The sequence below is a fragment of the Haematobia irritans genome, chromosome 2, assembly GCF_050003625.1.
Source record: "Haematobia irritans isolate KBUSLIRL chromosome 2, ASM5000362v1, whole genome shotgun sequence".
NCBI classification, from domain to species: Eukaryota; Metazoa; Arthropoda; class Insecta; order Diptera; family Muscidae; genus Haematobia; species Haematobia irritans.
This window is the reverse complement of record NC_134398.1, coordinates 93,355,678-93,370,969: the sequence shown is the minus strand read 5'-3', so window position 1 is coordinate 93,370,969 and position 15,292 is coordinate 93,355,678. Positions and strand designations below refer to the sequence as shown.

The following is a 15,292-nucleotide window of genomic DNA, read 5'->3' as shown; positions in this document are numbered from 1 at the left end:
AGTCACCGATATCTCTGAAGAGGACATTCTTGATGACTCGATTGAAGCGGTTGATGTGACGGTTGTTGAAAATCTCGATGGTCCTACGGATCCTCCAGATAAATCTCCATCATTGTAAGGCTGCATGTGCTGCCTTAAAAGTTCTTCTGATGAAAGGGGACATAGATATAGTTCTTATTCAAGAACCATATGTTTATAAAACCAAAATATGTGAATTAAGTACTCCGGGGTTCAAACTATTGCAGTATACTGGTAATGATGTAAATCGAGCCTGTATAATTGCTAAAAACGAGCTCAATTTGTTTCTGCTTCCTTCAATGTGCAATACAGACACTGTCGTTGCAAGTTTAGAAATAGCCAAATGCAAATATTGGGTATCTTCGGTCTACATGGGACATGACAGGGAGATGCCTCCATATGCCGTTAAGACCTTAGTGGAGGAGTCACTGAAAACAAAGACGAAACTCATTATGGGATGCGATGCGAATGCACATCATAGTATATGGGGAAGTAGTGATACTAATGCAAGGGGAGAGTCGCTAATAGAGTTTATTTTGCGTACTAATCTGGTAGTTTGCAACAAGGGAGATGTCCCAACCTTTGTCACTAAAAACAGGCAAGAGGTTTTGGACATCACCTTGGTCTCGCAAGAACTGAATGAAATGATATCTGAGTGGAAGGTTTTAAGTGAACACAGCTTCTCAGATCATCGCTACATCAGTTTCAAATTTGATGTTCATATCACCAAGATCATATTTCCGCCAAATGTTAGGAAAGCTGACTGGAATAGGTATAGGGAATCGTTCAATATGATGATACCGGAAATAACAGAGACAAATATGAGAAATGTGCAAGATATCGAACACGCAGTGGAGCGGATTACTAAGGCCTTCAACATCTCACTGAAAGCTGCATGCCCTAGAGGAAAGCCAAGGGGGAAACATCGACCACCATGGTGGTCTACGGAATTAAGTAATATGAGGAAATCCTGCAGGAAGCTCTTTAACAAGGCAAAGTCCACCAGAGCCCCTGAGGACTGGGACGCTTACAAGAAGAATCTGAGAGGATACAAGCGAGAACTGAGAAAGGCTCAGCATAACTCTTGGAATGATTACTGCAGCAGTATTGAGAATACGTCCGAGGCTTCCAGACTACGGAAGGTTCTAGCATCCACCAACTCCGCTCCAGGTTTCATTAAAACATCGGAGGGCAATTGGACAACGTCCAGTGAGGAGACGCTGGAGGTACTATTGGACACACATTTTCCTGGAAATCAGACGGTTGAACCATGTACTGGCGGTGCCACAGTTGCCCAGCGGTCGTTTCCTGTCGAGGAAATTGTATCGGAAACTAGAATAAGATGGGCGCTAAATAGCTTTGGACCATTCAAATTCCCTGGACCTGATGGAATTACTCCGGCGGAGTTACAAGCTGTAACTGACAAAATTATCCCCTGGTTGTCGGTGATATATAAAGGATGTATCAACTTATCATATATCCCAGGAAAGTGGAGGGAAACAAAAGTCGTTTTCATACCTAAAGCGGGAAAAGCCTCTCACTCGAGGGCGAAGGATTTCCGACCAATCAGCTTATCCTCATTCCTACTTAAGACTCTGGAGAGGATGATAGATATTTATCTTAGAACTAGCATCGATTCAAGTTTGTTCTCGAAACGACAGCATGCATACTCGAAGGGCAGGTCTACTGAGACCGCACTACATGAACTAGTCAGCTTTATTGAAAGCTCATTTGACGTCTAAGCAGCTGTATGGGCAAATAATGTTTTGACCGCAAAGTAAACAACGTTTCCTTGAGCGACATCTTTTCGCAATGTGGCCTAACCTACCGCAGTTTTTGCACAGCCGTACTTGCGGAACGTATAACTCGGTTGCAGTGATGGTGTTAAAGATATAAATCTCCTTTACAAGAGTATCCGATATCAAGCCAATTTTAATTATTTCTGATGGTACATACCTACCATTCTCATTTTTGATTTTAAATCTCTCGATTGATACTGTATCGAATTTATTTTCTGGATTGATCACAATTTCATTAACAATTTCTTCACCAGTGAATTGAGTTGGCACATATTTGATTATATAAAATTTCTGTAAAAAACGGTCAGGAATGAAAGCTTTTAGACCCAGGGATTCAAGATTTTCATTAAGAACAAATTTGTTTGCCGAGTTTGAATCGTTGAAAGATAGGCGGAAGGTATTATAAGCAATATTTTTTGATATGAATTTTTCATTTATATTAGCTCTTTTCAGTTTGACATACAAATGTAATTCTGAGTTTTTCCTTCTTGTAGAAACTGGCACTTCTGAGGACACAAGCACATAAAAGGGGCCTGTATGGTTTTGTGGATAAAGTATTTGTTTGTTCTTATAGAAATTATAATAATGCTCATCTTCTTCATGAGTTTCACCCGAGTTTACACTGCTTGGTTTGTTTACTTTTGTTTGGTTTTCATTTGTTATAGAAGTTTTGTCTTCTTTTCTTAAAAAAGGCACATATTTTTCATTTACTAGAGGGTTTGGTTGAATGGTTTTGAATTTTTTATTTTCACGATTTATGGGGGGCTCATTTCTCTTTTTTGGATCAAGCCTTGGAGGCGGATCTTCGCCCTCCATTATGGCATTTAATAAAAAAAACTCAAAATGTAATTTTCACTCCAATCCTAGTTATCTGTTTATCCAAAACAATAACAAAAGCACTGCACTTATCTCCTTTATAACTTAGTTAGTTGTAACTGTTTTTACGTGTTTTTATTTTATTTTTTTTGTTCAAGCACAAAGCGAGTAGCGACCAGCGCCAAGTAGTCTACCGTCAACAGAAGTTGAGCATTTTTCATCGATGACGCTTGTTTTTTGATCAGCTGATACGACACGTAAATTTTTGTTTTTTCTGTATCTTACAACACGCTTACGTTGTGCAAACGTTAGCTAATCGTTTGTATGGGCTGTCGTATATCAAAAACAAACAGCTGACACGCCACTCTACGCTAACGACCCATTTTTGGATGCATAACCAGGCCTTAAAACGTCTACGATTACCAAACGTTAGCAAAACGTAATCGTTTCATAAGATTCAGAAAGAAACCAAAAATTATGTCTCGTTTTCGTATCAGTTGAACAAAAAACAAGCGTCATCGATTGAAAGAGAGAGAAAATTTTGAATAACGTGAAAATTCATTTCAATAAAAATATTGTTTTATTTTCGGTTAAAATTGACTATGAGAAATTAATATTATTCATGAAATTAATTTTAAAGGTGGGTATTAAGTTCGAGTTTAGCCGCTAAAATCGTCATTTGTTCACTAAAGGTGGGTATTAAGTTCGAGTTTAGCAGCTAAAACCGTCATTTTTTCACGATTACTTTTCTTTAATAATCTATTTTAAGGAATACAAACTTTGTGAAAATTTGCTTTGGGCTTTTTCCCATCAAGTTATAAAAATATTTGCAACAAATATGTATAATTTTTTGCCTTTTTCTTGCTGATTTAGTTTTCACTTTAACGATTTTAGCGGCTAAACTCGAACTTAGTACCCACCTTAAAGTGAAAACTAAATCAGTAAAAAAAAAGCCTTAACATTATACATATTTGTTGCAGATTTCATTATAACTTGATGGGAAATAGCCCAAAGCAAATTTTTACAGTTTGTATTCCTTAAAATGAATTATTAAAGGAAAGTAATCGTGAAAAAATTACGATTTTAGCGGCTAAAGGTGGGTATTAAGTTCAAGTTTAGCCGCTAAAATCGTCAATTTTTCACGGTTACTTTTCTTTAATAATCCATTTTAAGGAAAACAAACTTTGTAAAAATTTGCTTTGGGCTATTCCCCATCAAGTTATAATAAAATTTGCTACAAATATGTATAATTATATGCCTTTTTTTACTGATTTAGTTTTCACTTTAGCGGCTAAACTCGAACTTAATACTCACCTTAAACCACCTTAAAGGTGGGTATTAACAGCCTATTTCTGATATCCGAACGAAAGCAATTGCGAACGAACGGCAGTCGCTCACTTTCGTCTAGATTTGGGTTTCTCTAACTTCCTTTTGTTCGTTCGCATGACTTACGTTACTGTCAAATGCTAGCATTACCAGATCTCAATTATTTCAATTTCCTGAAAAAAGCCCATACATTTTAAAAATGATTTTCCATAATATTCAATCTGGCATCGCCGTTCATTTGGCAAACATTTCCCGCTTTTGATATTTGGTTTAGCTCAATAATTTTTTTAACAAATTAGCCCGCGTAGAGAGATAAGGATTTGTATTTCCATATTTCTACAATAATTACAGTTAAGTTGTCCTTTTAATGAGTGTTTCATTCGAAATGTGTGTGATTGCTCGTGTTAGACTTTCCCTTAAACGGTCTCTATGGCGGTTATAAAGAAAAAATAGATCGATTTAATTAACTTTTATCACATATTTACAATAAAAGCTTTAATCAATTTATCAATTATTAAGTTTTTCCTATTTATAAATGCCTTTTTCCACAAAACGAAAGGTCTTTACCAAGTGAGTGGTTCGTCAAAATGCGAACGAATCGAGTTAGAGAAACCCAATTTTAGAGCTTACGTTACGTCTTCGTTCGCATTGACTTTCGTTTCGATTTTTGTTTAGATACCCCTTAGAGAAACCAAAATCAGCTGTTTTTCGTTTTGAATGCGAACGAAGACTAGAATTCGGATAGCAGAAATAGGCTGTAAGTTCGAGTTTAGCCGCTAAAAACGTCATTTTTTCACGATTACTTTTCTTTAATAATCCATTTTAAGGAACACAAACTTTGTGAAAATTTGCTTTGGGGTTTTCCCCATCAAGTTATAATAAAATTTGCAACAAATATGTATAATTTCATGCATTTTTCTTTCTGATTTAGTTTTCACTTTAGCGATTTTAGCGGCTAAACTCGAACTTAATACTCACCTTAAGTGTAAAAAATTAACCTTTTTCTACCTGTTCTTGCCCTGCCAGCATTTCAAAGTTCTATTTCATCCTCATCGCTACCACAGACTCGTAACTGTCACTACAACAATCGCCAACTGTGATGGGGAAGCATATCAAAAAGTACAAAATGTACATGAAAGTATTTCGCCATCACTATTGCTAGAAGGGCCATTTTATATTTTGTGAAACGCCAAGCGCAACTAGCTTATTATAATTTATTTAAATAAAAACGAAAATAAAGTGCTGAAAATATAGTTATTACGCTGAAAGGCCGGTATGCACCTCTAGCGAAATTTTCGGTAGCAAAAATTTATTTAAGTCTAAATAAATGAAATGAAAAAACAGGGCTGTGTACACAAATTTTAAACCAGCTAATCGCTTTTAAAAATTGTTAATATATATTCCAAATATTCCTCAAATAAATTGTTTATTATTTACAGACCTTTTAAAACTTTTACGCACACAATGATTGTAATAAATTAAATGTTTGCTGCCAAAATATGCTTTTGACAACCCTGTTATTTTCATTAGAGGTGCGTGCCAGCTTACGAAATTGAACGCTACCGAAAATTTCGTTAGCATAAATAACAATGCATTTCTTATGGGAATGAAATTTTTCGCTAGAGGTGCATACCGGCCTTAAAATTGTGAAAGGTATATGGTGAACAATTTTCGACTTTCCAAATGGAATAAAGTGATTGTGTTTTCAGATATTTTTCTAGACACGCTGCCTCCATCGAGAATAAACAAACGGCTGATAGATGCTGCAATATGTATCTTCCCTGCGAACATTTTTTGAATTTGACGGCACTTCTGAGAATCCCCACCACGTCGAAAACAATCGAATACGACATCGGAAAAGCGCCGTCACTATTGAGAAATTGTACCACGCCAAGTTACTACAAAAAAATATCGCATGAGTCCAATTATTTGGTGACTTTTTAGATAAATTTAGAACGATGCCAATAAGAGCCCCTTCAAATTATTAGAAAAATTGATTTTTAAGATAGTTGTAAAAGAATCATTGTGGTCAAGTAAAACACGATTGTTTAAATGTTTGTTAATTTGATTAAACATTTATAAATTCTTATAAATATTACATTTATTCTACGTTCGCACTAGACACGAAATCCTCCTAGATCTCAGTAGATTTGCAATAGGCAAATATCATCTTGCTCGTAGAGGATTTCAACAAAATCTCTTTTAAAATCCCCTATACTGCCTTGTACAACTGTGGTTTTAGTACTAAAAATGTGCTTTTTGTAACCCTGCCCCAATTTTCCTTGTAGATGAATGTGTGTGTGCGTGTACACATACGGGTTTGCGTTTGTATTGATATATTTACAAACAGCTGTTAAATCCTCAAATCTACGAAACCCCGTTATTTTGCCAGTCCGAACACTTTAGATTTGTAAAGAGATTTTGGTTCTAAATAGCGAGATTTCGTGTCTAGTGCGAACGTAGTATTAAAGTGCACTTTTTCTGATAGTTTGCAGGGGCTCTTATTGGCGTCGTTCTAAATTGATCTAAAAAGGCACCTACTGTGCTTTACAGACTATCAGTTATTCCGGACGGAATGTCGGTGTTTGTAAAGAATCTTACAGTGTGTCGAATCAATACGACTTATGGGCGATAACTAAATAATCGGTAATTGTGTTATCGATCTCATAAACATGTAGCAGTATCGATTATGCCTTCGGACTTAACTTATAATGTGAACAATATATGGGATATGTTCGACACGAGCACTGTCGTCCGGAATAACTGATAGTCTGTAAAGCGCATAAAGGCTTGCTTACGCATTCAAAAAACGGGACGTAAGCGTAGCGTGGCGTGTCAGCTGTTTGTTTTTGATATACGACAGCCCATACAAACGATTACCCAACGTTTCCACAACGTAGACGTGTCGTGTATTCAGAAAAAACAAAAGTTGGCGTGTCGTTGTCATATCAGCTGATCAAAAAACAAGCGTCATCAATTGAAAGAAGAGGGAAGAAGGTGTTTAGTGAAAATATAGTTAATTAGCACATACAACTTGTAGCAGGTGATTCCAAGGGCGGCCGGCGTTGGGCGAACGACTGAGGGCGGGAGTTACAAATAGTTATTTTCGGTTGAACGGCGTGTTCATAAGTAGGCAGACAATTTTCTGTGGCAGTGGCTATTGGATTGTGCGGGCATGTGATGGGGAAAATAAATTTTCGTTGGTACCCAAAAGAAAATATTTTCTGTAATCAGATAGAAATGGCTGCTGATGTTTGGCAATTTGGTAGGGGAAATGACGAATGATGTTGGCTTCAGCCGGCAAACCTAATGGTGTACGTATGTAGATACGCTGGCGTGTTGATGTAAGTGGCAGGCGTACTGGAGTCATTGTTATATTCAACATGAATTCAAACAAACATGGGATACGGTGAGGGAATCCAGTCTCAGAATTTACTGTAATTTCTAGTATCAACAATGATTTTTTTGAGCAAGCCCAATAGACACAAGTATTGGGGATGTGCTTAAATACAATACGCTTTCAAACATGTTTCCAAAGGATAGCCTTAAAATTCGAGTTGAATAATTATTCAGAAAATCGCGTTCTCCAGCAAGTTGGAGAAGAATTGTACGATAAGTTCTCAACCGTTAGTTCAAAATTTTGAGGCACATCGTGGATATGGCAAAAAGTCATTCACAATGAGGGTTGCCAATTCTGAATTGGGAAAACCCGCGAAAAGATGTTTGAATAGAAGTGACAGACAGGGCTAAGAAAATGGAGTCGGAGGAAAATTTGGCGGGAGGAAAATGGATTATATATAAACCATGGGAGAGAGTAAACAGACATTAGCAGTCGAACAAGTACATGCAAGTGGAGAGCAGTGAAAAGAAATTGAATCTAACTTATCAGAGATTACAAGATTAATTGTTTTGTATTTCAAAGTTTATTGTGTTATTATACAGTAGAGTAAGTAGTGTTGTTAAGTATCGATGTGGTAAAATCATGACCTGTGTGTGTTTGCTTTCTCCGTGTACAATCGATTTTTTTTGGTGATTGGTGAGATCAGCACTGGCCTTTTGTGGATTGTACGCTAGGGCCAGTGAGAAATTTTCCTGATATTCCTGTGTTGGATGGTACGATACGTTTTGAAATCCCATGCCTCATAAAGTGTACACCGCTAAAATTGTGCGTGGTAAAATCTAAGTTTTTATGCGTGTTCTGGGAGTTCTCCTCCGAAAAACTGGATTTGCGGCTACATAAAGTTGTGGATGGTGTAAATCCATGAATCTTGAAAAAAAAAATAAATCAAGAGAAATCAATTCAAAGAGATCGAGGAATATTCCAGGTAATCGAATTATATCTCACCAATTTGTGTGATGTCTGTCCATGTACATGCAACAAAGTTTATAGTTTGAAAACCTCGAAAGAGATAAATTCATTAGTATTAATTTATAGATAAACCATATAGATAAAATAAGAATAAGTAAAAAAAGGCAGATATTTATATATAGAGAGAGTAGAACAAAATAATATTAATCATGTTAAATCTTAAGAAATTCTAGGTGAAATATTGTTAGTAACAGTGGGTTTGTAAGGGGAAAAATATCTTTGTTGAGTAAATAGGCTGAGGGTAAGAAGGTTTCAGGGTCCTTGTATTTGATTTTGGTATTGGTCACGCCGCGGGTCACGTCTATTAAGAGAGCTCTTTCAATAGATAGGTACAGTGGTTGAGTGGCGCTGAAGATTGGCGTTTTAAGCAAGGTTCTGGACCTGGAAATCCTGGGTAATTGGGCCAAAAGTTAAAATTATAGAAAGATATTTTAATTTAATATTTATTTAAGAAAAAAAGACCGTGAAATATTAGGAACTTCATATTTTTTTATATAATAAATGTTAACTGGTCCCGGTTTGTGAATTGAAATAATATGTATTGGTAATCTGTGTAATGAAGGGGGCAAGGAAATGAGGTAAGTGTGTGACTTCAGTGTGTGGGATTCGGGGGTCCAATAATTTTGGAGAGGACAGTTTTGGACCTAGGTTGGGTGGGAAAGCGAGGGGCCCAACATCAAGGGTTCTATATAGGTTTTCCCCAGTGTCAGTACGGTTTGTTTTTGTAAATTCCCTCTTTCAATGTTTGTGAGGTGTGTTCAATGTTGGCGGGTTGATGACTTCGCCCAAAGAGACCGCCGTAGCTAGTCGGACGGCCATATTGAACGGTGGAGTATACACGCACATAACAAACTGTGCTGTGTTCGGTTGAAGAGATGAAAAGAAATTGATATTATGCGTGCAGTCGCATGAATGCATTTATAATAAATATACCCGAAAAAGCAACAGCCTGGAAAAGAATTGCGGAAGACGTGCAAATTCCTGGTAGGAATTGTTTTCATTTGCACCATGTGTCTTTAAACTATTGTATGTTTTGCAGAGGACTTCTTTACTTGTACGAGTATGTTTGAAGAAATGTTCATCATCATGTAGTTTGATATTCTGGAACACCTTTTTATGGTAACCACTTTTATTCCAATCTCTATATTGATTGGGCGAACAGACCACCTGCTTTTTCGACGAGTTTTACACTTCTTATTTTTTCTATATAGTCTCCACAAATTTAGATTCACTTCTATATCACTCCAGTTCATTTTGAATTTTAAACAAATCAACCCTGCCAACATTTATTGAATTTGGGGGCGCTTCTGAGAATCACCACTACGTCGAAAACAGTCGTATATGATATCCAAAACTCCTTGGGAAAAGCGCCGTCACTATTGAGAAGTTGTACCACGCCAAGTTACTACAAAAAAGTTTTGCATTAGTGCGATTATTAGGTGCCCTTCTGGATATATTTAGAAGGACGCCAATAAGAGCCCCTTCAAAAAATCAGAGAAAGTGAATTTTAAGATAGTTGTAAAAGAATCATTGTGGTCAAGTAAAACACGATTGTTTAGATGTTTATTAATTTTATTAAACATTTATAAATTCTCATAAATATAACATTTATACGACTACCACAACTCATTTAACATATTTCAATATGCATTAATAAAAGATTGATGTTGAGTTACAAATTGCAAGTTAAATGTTGTAGCGTCTATCAGCCAGTGCTTATATTCCCAATGGAGGCAGCGTGTCTGGAAAAATATTTGAAAAACTATCCCTGCCAACATTTTTTGAATTTGGGGGCGCTTCTGAGAATCCCCAGTACGTTGAAAACAATCATATACGATATCAAAAACTCGTCGGAAAAGCGCCGTCACTATTGAGAAGTTGTACCACGCCAAGTTACTACAAAAAGGTTTCGCATGAGTGCAATTATTAGGTGCCTTTATAGATCAATTTAGAACGACGCCAATAAGAGACCCTCCAAACAATCAGAAAAAGCACATTTTAAGATAGTGGTAAAAGAATCATTGTGGTCGAGTAAAACACGTTTGTTTAGATATTTAATAATTTGATTAATTATTTACAAATTCTTAAAAATATAACATTTATACCACTATCACATCACATTTAACATAATTTTTTGCATTAATGATGAGGTAGAGTTACAAGTAGCGAGTTACATGTTGCAGCGTCTATCAGCCAGTGTTTTTATTCGATGGAGGCAGCGTGTCTGTAAAATATTTGAAAAACAATCACTTTATTCCATTTGGAAAATCAAAAATTGTTCACCAATATACCTTTCACAATTTTAAGCGTAAAATCTATGTTTTCAGAACTTTATTTTCGTTTTTATTTAAATAAAATATAACAAGCTGGTTGCGCTTGGCGTTTCACAAAAAATAAAATGGCTTTTGTAAAAGTAGTGATGGCAAAATACATGTATGAAGTACATTTTGTACTTTATGATATGCTGCCCCCCCATCACAGTAGGATGGTTGTAGTGACATTTACGAGTCTGTGGTAGCGATGAAGATGAAATGGAACTTTGAAATGCTGGCAGGGATCACTTTATTCCATTTGGAAAGTCAAAAATTGTTCACCAATATACCTTTTACAATTTTAAGCGAAATAACTATGTTTTCAGCACTTCATTATCGTTTTTATTTAAATAAATTATAAGAAGCTAGTTATGCTTGGTGTTTCACAAAATATAAAATGGCTCTTGTAACAATAGTGATGGCAAAATACTTTCATGCGAATAGTGATGGCAAAATACTATCACAGTTGGCGATTGTTGCATTGTCACTTACGAGTCTGTGGTAGCGATGAAGATGAAACGGAACTTTAGCGTCCTTCGAAATTGATCTAAATAGGCACCTAATAATTGCACTGATGAGAAACTTTTTCGTAGTAACTTGGCGTGGTACAACTTCTCAATAGTGACGGCGCTTTTCCGACGAGTTTTTGATGTCGTATATGATTGTTTTCGACGTAGTGGGGATTCTCAGAAGCGCCCCCAAATTCAAAAAATGTTGGCAGGGGTGATACACGTATAAATGTTATATTTATGAGAATTTATAAATGTTTAATAAAATAATAAACATCTAAACAATCGTGTTTTACTTGACCACAATGATTCTTTTACAACTATCTTAAAATGCACTTTGTCTGATTGTTTGAAGGGGCTCTTATTGGCGTCCTTCTAAATGTATCCAGGACGGCACCTAATAATTGCACTCATGCGATACTTTTTTGTAGTAACTTGGCGTGGTACAACTTCTCAATATTGACGGCGCTTTTCCGAGAAGTTATGAATATCGTATACGACTGTTTTCGACGTAGTGGGGATTCTCAGAAGCGCCCCCAAATTCAAAAAATGTTGGCTGGGATGGTATATAATTCTACCTTTAGCTTGCCGATCATATGCTACGTTTTTTTCAATTAGGCTAATCGCAAAAAAATCATACGTTGCCGTTACGCTACGACTACGCTACATTTTTAGATGCATAACAAGGCCTTATAGTACGTTCGCACTAGACACGAAATCTCGCTATTTAGAACCAAAATCTCTTTAAAAATCTCAAGTGTTCGGACTGGCAAAATAACGAGATTTCGCAGATTTGAGGATTTAACAGCTGTTTGTAAATATATCAATACAAACACAAACCCGTATGTGTACACGCACACACATTCATCTACAAGGAAAATTGGGGCAGGGTTGCAAAAAGTGCATTTTGAGTACTAAAACCACAGTTGTACAAGGCAGTATAGGGGATTTGAAAGAGTTTTTGTTGAAATCCTCTACGAGCCAGCTGATATCAAGGCATATTAAAGAGGTAAAGTCATGCAATCAGGTGACTAATATCGACATTCATCTTGTCAAAGGCTTTGTTTACGTTTAGTATTCAACAATGTTGATGTTTTATATATGCATTCAACAATACAACAACACTACACATACACAAACACAACAACACTACACATACAAACAAAACTTGAGTGATCTGCCATTTTAGTTTGACATTATTAATATCATGGGGGGGTACACACGCTTGCTCGTGACTTTACCTTTAATTAATATGCCTTGAGCTGATATTTGCCTATTGCAAATCTACTGAGATCTAGGAGGATTTCGGTAAAAATCCTCGTTTAAGCCTAGTACTAAGATCACGTTTTCGCACGAAAAACTGTTATACTCCATACAAAAAACGTTAAGGTAAGTACTATGTTCGCTTTTCGCGTTGAAATTTTCGTGGTTACTTTATTAAAACAGTTCAATATAAAGCAGACAAATTAACTCAATTGATGCGTAGTTTCTTGTTCCATTAGTTTTCGGCAAGACTTTACAGTAATAACTTTGTTTTCATTTATAATTTTGATTATTTAAGGAAAAGTAATCGCGAAAATAAAGTGGTTTTCAACTCGAAAACCGAACATAGTACCTACCCTTAGAGCGGAATAAATGCGAAATCTTTGCTTTGAGCATTTTTAACACACATATTTATACAACCCTGGATTTTTCGCACGAAAAAATAGGCAGACATATTATTTCGCATAAATAAGTTAGCATCCCTGGGTTAGGTTAGGTTAGGTTAAAGTGGCAGCCCGATTAAATTTCAGGCTCACTTAGACTATTCAGTCCATTGTGATACCACATTTAACTAAAAGTACCTATTACATATGGGCACTTCTAGTCTTAACCACTGAACCTTCTCTATTATTTACTTTTGTGGAACCAACCAGATTGCTCCAAAAACATTAACAAACTGCTTAAGTTAACGTTTTCCATGTCAGCCAGTAATCTAAAGCTATATGCTCCTAAAATTCGCTTACGCCTTACACAAAAAGCAGGACACTCACACAAGAGGTGTTTAATTGATTCCTTTTCCTCCACGTCATGACAGCTTATACAATAGTCATTATACTTCGCACCTATAGTTTTTGCAAATTCGCCTATCAGGCAGCGACCCGTTATAGCAGATATTAGGAGTGCTATCTGACGCCTTGAGAACACTAGCATATCTAGTGTGCGGTTTAAGTTTAAATGGGGCCATATTTGCTTGGTGTCGTTACAACCCTTGCAATTTTCCCATCGAATATTGGCCATCATAACAGCCTTCTCACGCAGTAAGAGCTTGCAGGTGGCCAGAGGCATACCAACAGATTCTAGTTCCCCTGGAATATGTAAGGTAGTTCCTAGCCTTGCTAACACATCTGCTTCACAGTTCCCCGGTATGTTCCTATGACCAGGCACCCATATTAGGTGAATATTGTACTGCTCAGCCATCTCGTTGAGAGATTTGCGGCAGTCTATGGCCGTTTTTGAGTTAAGGAACACAGAGTCCAAGGATTTTATTGCAGGTTGACTGTCTGAGTATATATTAATGCCAATATTTGTTGGAACATTACTTCTCAGCCAATTCACCACCTCTCTTATTGCCAATATTTCAGCCTGAAAAACACTACAGTGATTAGGTAATCTTTTCGCTATTCGAATTTCCAGATCTTTAGAATATACTCCGAACCCCACTTGTCCATTCAATTTGGAGCCATCAGTATAGAAATCTATATATCTTTTATTCCCCGGGGTCTGTGTACACCACGCCTCACTGTTGGGAATTAGAGTTTCAAACTTTTTGTCGAAAAGTGGTTTTGCCAGGGTGTAATCCACTACGTTAGGCACATCTGGCATTACTTTGAGGACCGAACTATGACCGTACATTTTTTCCGACCATAGCGATAGCTCGCGCAACCGCACAGCCGTTGTTGCAGCTGACTGTTTGGCCAAAATGTCTAAAGGCAATAGATGTAGCATGACATTAAGGGAGTCTGTTCCTGTCTTACTAAATGCGCCTGAGATACATAAGCTCGCCATACGCTGAACTTTATCTAAACAAGTCGGTTTCTGAAGTGCCGGCCACCAGACTACAACACCATATAGCATTATAGGTCTAACCACTGCCGTGTATAGCCAATGCACAATTTTTGGTCTTAGTCCCCACTTTTTCCCTATTGCCTTTTTGCACGAGTACAAAGCTACCGTGGCTTTTCTCGCCCTCTCTTCAATATTAAGCCTAAAATTCAGCTTCCTGTCCAAAATAACGCCAAGGTATTTTGCACACTCACCAAAGGAAATTTCAGTACCCCCTAAGGAAATGGGCCTAACCGTGGGAGTTTTGCGATCTTTGCAGTACATGACTATTTCTGTCTTTGCTGGATTTACACCAAGACCATTATCTTTCGCCCATTTCTCAGTCATCCGGAGAGCTCTCTGTATAATATCTCTGATTGTGGATGGGAATTTTCCCCTGACTGCTAGCGCCACATCATCTGCGTATGCCACTACTTTTATCCTTTCTTTTTCTAGAGAAAACAAAAGGTTGTTTATAGCAACATTCCAAAGAAGAGGTGATAGAACTCCTCCTTGGGGTGTGCCTCTGTTCACATACCTTTGTATGTTTGCTTGCCCTAGTGTGGCTGAAATACGTCTCTTCATTAGAAGTTCGTCTAACAGCCTAAGTATACCTGGATCAACATTCAGAGTTTTCAGTCCATTTAATACCGAGCTCGGATGGACATTATTGAACGCCCCTTCGATGTCTAGAAACGCCACGATTGTGTATTCTTTGACAGATAGTGAGCTTTCAATAAAGCTGACCAGTTCATGCAATGCGGTCTCAGTAGACCTGCCCTTCGAGTATGCATGCTGTCGTTTCGAGAGCAAACCTGAATCCACGCTAGTTCTAAGATACATGTCTATCATCCTCTCCAGGGTCTTAAGTAGGAATGAGGATAAGCTGATTGGTCGGAAATCCTTCGCACTCGAGTGAGAGGCTTTTCCTGCTTTAGGTATGAAGACGACTTTTGTTTCCCTCCACTTTTCTGGAATATATGCTAAGTTTACACATTGTTTATATATCACCGTCAACCAGGGGATAATTCTTTCAGCCACTGCCTGTAACTCCGCCGG

At 37.2% G+C, this 15,292-nt stretch overlaps 3 long non-coding RNA genes across 4 annotated transcripts in view; all 3 read right to left on the bottom strand.

The window, feature by feature from the left end:
• Positions 1-11,624, bottom strand: part of LOC142223325 (uncharacterized) — a 238,076-nt gene extending 226,452 nt beyond the window's left edge. Inside the window, exons 1-2 of one of the 2 annotated variants that reach the window (XR_012718682.1) lie at positions 10,931-11,624; positions 9,880-10,070 (exon numbers count right to left, since the gene is read on the bottom strand). This is a non-coding gene — a long non-coding RNA (uncharacterized LOC142223325). Of the gene's footprint in view, positions 1-9,879; positions 10,071-10,930 lie in introns of those variants that run through there. The other variant, XR_012718681.1, reaches the window with a different exon arrangement.
• On the bottom strand, positions 7,864-8,406 carry LOC142223319 (uncharacterized). Its single transcript, XR_012718676.1, has 2 exons — positions 8,305-8,406; positions 7,864-8,226 (listed from the first exon to the last, which is right to left on the bottom strand). It is a non-coding gene; the product is annotated as an uncharacterized LOC142223319 (long non-coding RNA).
• LOC142223318 (uncharacterized) lies at positions 10,370-10,885 on the bottom strand. The gene is made up of 2 exons (XR_012718675.1): positions 10,620-10,885; positions 10,370-10,552 (listed from the first exon to the last, which is right to left on the bottom strand). It is a non-coding gene; the product is annotated as an uncharacterized LOC142223318 (long non-coding RNA).
• Positions 11,625-15,292: the final 3,668 nt, after the last annotated feature.